This window comes from Ochotona curzoniae, unplaced genomic scaffold (genome assembly GCF_017591425.1).
Source record: "Ochotona curzoniae isolate NIBS_2020 unplaced genomic scaffold, NIBS_Ocur_1.0 contig_1, whole genome shotgun sequence".
NCBI classification, from domain to species: Eukaryota; Metazoa; Chordata; class Mammalia; order Lagomorpha; family Ochotonidae; genus Ochotona; species Ochotona curzoniae.
The window spans coordinates 44,275,567-44,281,541 of record NW_024464918.1 but is presented as its reverse complement, the minus strand read 5'-3'; the positions used below and the strand labels follow the sequence as shown (position 1 = coordinate 44,281,541).

Below are 5,975 nucleotides of genomic sequence, written 5' to 3'. Positions count from 1 at the left end.
ACTCACACAGGGCACCCCCAGAGACAGACGCCCGCTCAACATACCCAGCTTGGCCAACATACCAACATACCGCCAACCTACCCAGCTTGGCCAACATACCACCATACTGCCAACATACCCAGCTTGGCCAACATACCGCCAACATATCCAGCTTGGCCAACATACCAACACACCACCAACATACACAGCTTGGCCAACATACCAACACACCACCAACATACCCAGCTTGGCCAACATACCAACATACCGCCAACCTACCCAGCTTGGCCAACATACCAACATACCGCCAACATACCCAGCTTGGCCAACATACCAACACACCACCAACATACCCAGCTTAACCAAGCTGCTGTTGTACTTTGCTATGTTCTCCAAGTCCTTCCAGCTTCTTCTTCAAGACAGATTTTGAATAACCTAGAATTTGCTAGATACATATCTCACTGGTTTCTAGTATGTTTGCAGGACCGGGCACATCACCACAAACTAATTTGGGGACATGTTTATGCCCTGGTGTTACTTGTAAACAGAACATACAGCAATCCACAAAGCTGCTGATGCCTCCTATGCAATATTCCCACAGAGATCCTCCGGCAGCACCTGGAAAGCGTACCACTGTCCTCATCCAAGTCGAGCTTCAACAGGCAGCCAGTGCAAACACTAACGCTGGTTCCCTGCGATTTGCCCATCAATCTCTCCTGATTATTCAGCTCAGCATGCAGTGACGTGCATCGCTGCCCACTGGCAGATGGGAGGACTGCTATGCCAAACAAAGGGATGACTTCCTCCACCACAATCCTCGCTCACTGAAATGGGAGGGAGGCACGGAGAGGTGAGGGCCCGTGCATACAGGGAGGCAATCGTCATTTCCTCCCCACCATTTAGCTCACTGAGCTTTCAAGCAAAATAATTCTCACGATCCGAGTGACTCAGTAATGGCACATCCGAGCACTACTTACTCCAATTCAAACCTCATGTTAATTGAATATGATCACTGCCAACGAAGGCTGAAAATTCAAACCACATGTACAGCATGCATTTTATAGACAGCACAGCTGCTGTTCTTATCCAGGCACTGAACGTTCACACTCTAATGAGCATTTCTCTTCGGAATTGCACGAGAAGCACGGAATTCCTGAACACACATGCCCCCTCACTTGTTGCTCATCACTGGCTCGAGCGTGGTGGTCACTGCTCAGGCGTGGGCCCCTCCTCGCCCCACAGACCCTCCGTGAGTCTGGAGAGCACAGCCACTTTGCGACAGCCCGGCACATGCCAGTCGCATCCCATGCAGCATCACAGGAACCTAGGTTGCACAGGGCAGAGGCTGAACTCTGGGGCACAGCCGCAAAGCCATGGCAAGACTGCTCAGGCCCTGGGGCTTCGCACATGGTCAGAAGCAGCCGGACTGTGCAGGGCAACGCACGCGCCCTGGAGCAGCACTGCAAGCTTTCCGCCTGCATGGAGATGACACTGCATCCTCAGCTCCCTCCCAAGAAGCCCCACTGAGCACCTCAACCATCTCTTTTTCACCTGGCACAGGATGGCATGGCTTGGCAAGTGCCCCTCTGTGAATCTGGTGCTTGCCACCTGGAAGGGGAGCCAGCCTGGGCCTCAGACATGAGCTGCAGGGCTGGCATCTGTCAGCTTGTTATCACCACCACAAAATACCCAAGACAACCAACTCATACAAAAGGTTTATTTAGTTCACAGGGGTTCTGAGTCCAAAGAGCAAGATGCAGGCTGGGGCTCCATGAGGGCCCCCTGGTGGAGGGCAGGGGAGGAGCACTCAGTGAGCTGGGAAGCAGAGGTAGACCAATGGTCCAGCCAAACTCAACCAAAGAACGGCCTTTCCGGGGCATGCTGCCAGGGATCCCAGGAAGTTCCCTGAGGCCCAACAGTACCACTCTGGGGACTCAGGCTGGGGGGACAATGAGCACCCAAACTCCAGACCCTGGCAGGGCCAGTGAAGCTGAGGCTGGAGTCCAGCTGGGGCCCCACGGGCACCTCAGCATCTGCAAAGATGCAGGATGAGGACCTGGGGTAGGGAAGAGCCCAGCACCCACCTGCTGAGTGGCAGGTGGCACAGGAAGGGGAAAAGCGGAGCAGCCTTACTGCATGCTCCGGGCCAGCCCAAGGCAGGCAGAACTCCCAAAGGGGCGAGACCCAACAGATGACACTCCAAGCTCCCAGGAGCCCTCAGTGTCTGCCCTGCTGTGGCATGAGCTGGAATTCTGTGCTTTTGATGGCTGAATAATATTCAATCATGTGCAAACATGTGGGCTTCTAACAACACTTCAGGGTTCTCACACCTAGGCACGCTGCCACCTGTTAGGCTAGATAACCGCTTTCTCGTGTGGTATAAACCACAGGACACTGGGCTTTCTGCTAAGACAGTCTGAAGCATTGAACGAGGCACAACACAGATTTCTACAAGAAGTGAGGGCACAGCACAGGCAGGCAGTGGAGCTCACAGAACACTCCAGTGCAGGCTCCCAGCAGGTGGCAGAAGCTCCCAGAACCTCCTCCATGCATCTGAAGACACCTGCCCTTGATCTGGCTGTTTCGATAATCCCTTGTTCTACGTCCTGCTCAGGCCTCGGCCACAAGCGAGCACCCTGCCGCCCGAGGAGGCAGGGGCCCTGGGCCAGCACCAACCGCTCCGAGTGTGGCAGGTAGGAAAGGCACGTGGGACACAACTCAAGACAGAGGACGCAGTATAGGAAAAATCAGTACTATTTACAGCCAAAGCATGCGGGCAACGGGTGAGCCACGGTGACTTCAGGCGAAGGGAAAGGCGGCCTGCAGTGAGGACGGTCTCCGGTGACAGGCACTCGCAGAGCAGGCCGCCTCACGTACATGTTTCTGGGGAACACCGGGCTTCAAGGCCACGAAGAGATGAACTGTCCCACTGAGGGACAGAGAAGAGGGGATGGAGAAAGAAAAATCAGGCAGAATATCTGGGCTCAAGGGGCCTTGTGTTTTAAAAAGTATTAAAAACAAAAGCACCTGGTGAAGTATGTATAAACATTTCTTCCCATGACTGTAAAAGTATTACAGGCATCATTAAAAATCAATCCTTCTAGGCAGGTGTGTGGGCTGGATAGTGGGGCTGGTTGGGTTGAACTAGGTTTCAATGCCCACTGACGGGTATGAGAGCTGAACGGGATGTGGGACAGACTGGACCAGTCTGCTGTACATACTGTATGTCAGTCAAAGCTCATGGGAACTAGGCAGGGGGCAGGCCTGGTGGGGTTATTGCACATCGCTCTGACTAGGCTGCAGCTCCCACTGGTTTGCGTGAGGGCCAAGTGTGTGGTGGCCAGGATCGGGATGGGCTCCAACACCCACTGGTTTGTGTAGAAGATGGGGCTGGAGACAGAACTGACCCAGCAATTGCAACCATCAGCATATGCATAGGCCGATAGGGGTGACGGACTGTGCTGGGAAGCACACACAAAAATCTGGTCTGAGATGATTCACCTCAGATGAAGTTTCTTTGGGGATCTCCTGAATCAAACTGCTGGACTGAGAACTCCAATCATGGGAGAACTGTAGGACCTGTGGTCTGACCATGGAGTGCGTGTGTCAAGGCTGGGCCTCCTCAGTGGCTCAGCATACCAGATGCACATGGAGGACGTGGCAGTCCACTGGAGCCTGCAGAGGACACCTGGGACCACAACAGAGGATGGAGTAGATTGGTCAGCTACCCCCACCAAGTGCTGGCAGTGAAATCTGGGCAAGTGGAGACGCTAAGGTGGACTGTACCAGCCAGTGGGTTTTGAAGATATTTCATTGTGCTTGAAATGGCAAGATTGGCAGTAATTCAGAACAGTTGAACTATCGAAACCACTTGAGCAGTGCCCTCAGAGCACGCCCCACATCGGGGACCCTGGGATGGGTGGGAGGGTGGGTATGGCTTTTCCCTTTGTCTCTCTCCTTCCTACAGTTACAGGAAAGAAAAGAGAATGTGGAAACAGTGGTCTTACCCACTTTCCTGCAGCCCTTGATCCTTTGGGCCCTAACCAACTATATAAAGATGATCAAAATTAAAAAAATTTTTTAAATCAATCATGCTATATCAAATACAAAAATACCATTTTGTTGTTTGCACCTGCTATGTCACATAAACCCTTATGTAATTCTTTTGAAATGTTTGTTATTGTCACTGACTTGAAAGGCAGAGAGGGACAGAAAGAGACATCTTCCATCCATTCCCAAATGTGCTAATTGCCAAGAGTGGACAGGCTGAAACCGGAAGCCCAGAACTATAGTAGCACTCCTACGTGGGTGACAGAAGTCTAATCCCTGAGCTGTCACCCATCTGCCTGCCGAGGGATGCCGCCTGGGAGTTGGATAGAAGCAGAGTTGTCGGGCCTCCAACCAGCACTCTGGCACAGGCTCTGGCGTTCCCGGTGGGGGTACCTTGCTGTGCCTAACACCCATTGCACCCTGGAAAATTCTATCTTTGTTTCTGGTTCCTAGCCTCTTACAGCCTGGGACATGACCAAGGCCTTCAGAGCGCCGTCAGTCAAAGCTCAAGGGGTGTACTTGCTGTCAGCCATCCTCGCGGCCAGACACCAGACTAGAATGGGACATAGGGCGTGCCCCTGCCCCAGCGGGTGCTCTGCTCAGCCTGGGACCTAGGCCCTGCCCCTGCCCCAGCGGGTGCTCTGCTCAGCACAGCAGGAAATGTTCTGGTCTGTGCAGGGTCCTGGACCTGGTGGCACTCCCTTTGCCTCAGCTGGCCAGAGGGCCATGTGGAAGGGAACAGGTGGCCGTGGGGTCCCTGCGGCCCACTCGGAGCTTGGCGTGCCAGGAAGGACGAAGCGATGAAACACTTTCACTTGGAGGTCAAGCTTTTCGCAACAATTCCAGTGCACACGTGTCCACACTTCCAGAAGCATCTCCCGGGCAGACCCAGCAGAAGGCAGCCTGTGTTAGGGTTAGTGTCACAGTCTCACACAGGTGTCAGGTTCACAACCCCCAGGCCCACGATTCTCAATGCTCTGGGCCCTCACACCTTTAAAAATGGTACCCAGAGGCTGTGGCCTCCAAGACAGAACCCCAGAGGGAGAATGGTCAGCCTTTTGGGTCATTTTCCTCCGAGTGTCCTTCGAGAACAAGCTTTGGAGTGTAAAGCGTTTCTTGCTTTTCTATTTTTGAACTATCTGTCCGACAAGTTTCCATCCAAAGTTCAGTGCTTGAAGCACAAATTGAGGATACCCTTGGTCACATTCAGGGATGAGAAGAAAACAGTGAGACGGATGTTCTTGGAGCATGGATACTCTTAAAGGAACAGTGTTGGGGTCCATGCAGTAGATGTGGGGGACATGAAGAGCGTTGTTCCATTGCAGGCAGGGCCGCAAGGAATTTCCCGCTGTTTGGTAGGGCCTGTCCGGTGGACCTCTCTACAACCACCTGAATGCAACTCCACCTTTTGCATGGACACCGGACCACCCTGCGGAAGAATTCTAATCCATCCTGGCATTTGCTACTGCGAGGTTAACCTTTTGCTCAGCCTGAGCTTGGACGTTAATATCTTGCAAAAAGGGCCCTTTATCATTCCTACTGTCTTGGCTGTCCCCATTGAGCCTGTGCTAGTCAAGGGATCTAGATTTAGGCTTTCATTCTTTCCTCATTCTTTAGATTCCCCTTTTCTTTGTGATACAAGATTGAGTTGTAGGATAAGAATTGTAGCAGGAACTTCTAGGTATTGTCTCTATAAAACTATGGCAGAATTATTCTTAGGAATTCCCAACTTAACCGTGACATAAAACGTCTGAGCCAGAGTTTGACTGATTTTGTATAAATAAAGCGGACAGCTTTCCCGCATTATCCATTGTGATCATGAAATCCTAGTGGTCCGTCTTTCTTTCCTCTTTGCGCTTCATCCACGCACCCTTCTCGAGTTCCGAACTCAGCTGGAGCTGGACTCCGGCAGAATAGAAGCATCTAGAACCGCCCCTCCAGGAGTG

At 52.5% G+C, this 5,975-nt stretch overlaps 1 long non-coding RNA gene across 1 annotated transcript; it reads right to left on the bottom strand.

Moving 5' to 3' along the window:
• Positions 1–1,685: 1,685 nt before the first annotated feature.
• LOC121154179 lies at positions 1,686–3,835 on the bottom strand. The gene is made up of 2 exons (XR_005883463.1): positions 3,675–3,835; positions 1,686–2,035 (listed from the first exon to the last, which is right to left on the bottom strand). It is a non-coding gene; the product is annotated as an uncharacterized LOC121154179 (long non-coding RNA).
• Between the last annotated feature and the right edge of the window lie 2,140 nt (positions 3,836–5,975).